Below are 2,813 nucleotides of genomic sequence, written 5' to 3'. Positions count from 1 at the left end.
CCCCCCCCCCCCCCCCAACGGAAAGTTAAGAATCCGTTGGAATGAAAACATTAAAACTGGAATGATTTAAATCATAAAAAAGGAATGTTTACATTTTCAGTTTAAACAACTAATTCTTTAGCAAAAAAAAAATTTTCAACAGGTTGATTAAAAAAAAAAAAACACGAATTTTTAACAAAATATTTGAAATTTTAAACAAAATGATAATTTTTCAAAACAAAAAATTCATTTTTTTTCACTAAAATACGAATTTGCAACAAAACAGTTGGATTTACTACTAAAAAAAGGATAAGTTTAAAACCAAAAATTAAATAGCTACATTTTTGGATTAAAAAATTAATTTTTAACAAAAAAGAAGGAATTTTCGACTATTTAAATTAATCCGCAAAAGAAGAATTTTTAATAAAATAGTTGAATCCACAGTCCAAAAGAGGAATTTTCCACAAAACGTGAATTTTCAAACCGATACTATAAATTTTTTGCCAATTAAATTAATTTTCAAATAAATAATTGAATAATGAAACAAATTGTTAAATTATCAACAAAATAGTTGAATTTCAAACTAAAAACCAGATAAGTTTTAGTGCATAAATGAAATAGTTAAATTTTCAGTTAAAAAATTGTTGACAAAAAAAAAAGAATTTTTGTCCATTTAAATTAAACTAAAAAAGAAGAATTTTTAACAAAATAGTTGAATCCATAGTCCAAAAGAAAAATTTCCCACAAAACGTGAATTTTCAAACCGTAACTATAAATTTTCTACCAATTAGTTCATTTTTTAAATAAATAATTAAATTATTAAACAAATAGTTGAATGTTAAACTAAAAAAAAATCACTTTTAATCTAAAAATTAAAGTTAAATTTTTAGTTTAAAAAATTGTTTACAAAAAAAAAAGAATTTTGTACAAAATAGTAGAACCCACCACCAGAAAGATGAATATTCAAAGAATATTAATTTTCTACCGAAAAACACAAATTTTGAACAATTTATATGAATTTTCCTCCCGAAATTATTAATTTTCAACAAAAAAGTTCATTTTCTACTAATTAATTAATTCTTCAAATCAAATTAAATTAAATCAAATCAAATTAAAATAAATTACATTAGATTAAATTAAATTAAATTAAATCAAATTAAATTAAATTAAATTAAAATAAATTAAATTAAATTAAATTAAATTAAATTAAATTAGATTAAATTGAATTAAATTAAATTAATAGTAAATTAATATTAATTCAATTTAATTTAATTTAATTTATTTTAATTTAATTTATATAATTGATTGAGTTTGATTTGATTTCATTTAATTTAATTTCATTTTATTAATAGTAATTAATAGTAATTTCGCAATTAATTAATTAAAATTTTCAACAAAATAGTTGTATTTAAAATTTTTAAAAGTGGCCTTTAAATAAAAAAAAAATATTTTAAAAATTTTACTTAATATGTAATATACTTCAACCAAAAAAGATTTTAATTTTAAATAAAAAACAGTTGAACTAAACTAAAAAAGATCGATTTTCAATTCAAAATATCAATTTTAATTAAAAAATGGAATAGTTACGTTTTTAGTGACAAAAATTAAATATTAAGAAAAATAAACAATTTTCAACAGAATAGTTCAATTTTTAACCAAAGAGATGAGGTCTTATTTAAACTGATGAATCTTAAAAAAAAATTTAATAAAATAGTTTAACTTTTTATCCAAAACAATCAAAGAGATAAATCTTCAACAACAAAAATTATTTTTCTTAACAACGTTGTTCAAGCAAGTAGTCGCATTTTTTAGCAAAAAAATACGTTTTTAAAAATAATTGCATTTTCATCAAAATAACTACATTTTTTTAATTATATATATTTTTTAAAACAAGGGTTAAAAATGTAACTATTTTGTCAAAAATTCAATTTTTGTTTTTGTTGAGAATTCATTTTTTTTTAACAGACAATGTCACTATTCCACTTTTGGTAGTAAATTTTTTCATGTTTAATTAAAAAATTATCATTTATATATGAAAATTGATGTATTTCGTTAATAATTCGTCTTTTTTTGGTTTAAAACTCATTTTCTTCTTTGAAAATTGTTTTTTTTTTGTTAAAAATGGAACAGCTCGATTCTAAATTAATCAAGTTTAGTTGAGTATTCAACAATTTGGTGTAAAATTAACTTTTTTGTTACAAATTCATATTTTCGGTTTAAATTTAACTATTTATATACAAAATTAAACTATTCTTACGAAAATTAAAACGTTTAGTAGATAATTCATGCATTTGCCATCAAACTTCAAAACTTTTCTTAAAAATTAATTTATTTTGTTGAAAATTCGTGTTTTTTGGTACAACATTATGCTTATCTTTTTGACTTTAGATTCAACTATTCTTTTAAAAACTCTTGTTGTTTAGTTGGTTCAATTTAACGGGTCGAAAATTGTTTGATTTTTTGTTTTTTGAAAAAATAACTTTTTAATCTAAAAATGTAAATATTCTATTTTTGGATAAAAAATTATCTTTTTAAGTTGAAAATTTACGCTTTTAATTAAAAATTCAACTATTTTGTTAGGGAATTCTAATATTTCATTAAAAATCAAACTGTTTATTTGAAAAATTAACTATTCGTTAGAAAATTTGTTTTTTGTTAAAAATTAATTATTTAAACTGAAAATGTAACTATTCCATTTTTGGTTGAAAATTTATCTTTCTTAGTTAAAAAGTAATCTACGAGGGTGGATTGATAAGTTTCCGGCCTGACCAAGAAAAACAACGTTTTTAAGAATTTTTTTTTTTATTTCTCAACATAATCTCCTCCAAGGCTGA

General features: G+C 19.5%; 1 protein-coding gene across 7 annotated transcripts in view; it reads right to left on the bottom strand.

The window, feature by feature from the left end:
* Positions 1-2,813, bottom strand: part of LOC117179861 — an 86,691-nt gene that overhangs the window by 80,132 nt on the left and 3,746 nt on the right. The window lies entirely within an intron of this gene.

This window comes from Belonocnema kinseyi, chromosome 9 (genome assembly GCF_010883055.1).
Source record: "Belonocnema kinseyi isolate 2016_QV_RU_SX_M_011 chromosome 9, B_treatae_v1, whole genome shotgun sequence".
In the NCBI taxonomy this organism is placed as follows: Eukaryota; Metazoa; Arthropoda; class Insecta; order Hymenoptera; family Cynipidae; genus Belonocnema; species Belonocnema kinseyi.
This window is presented reverse-complemented; position numbering and strand designations above follow the sequence as displayed.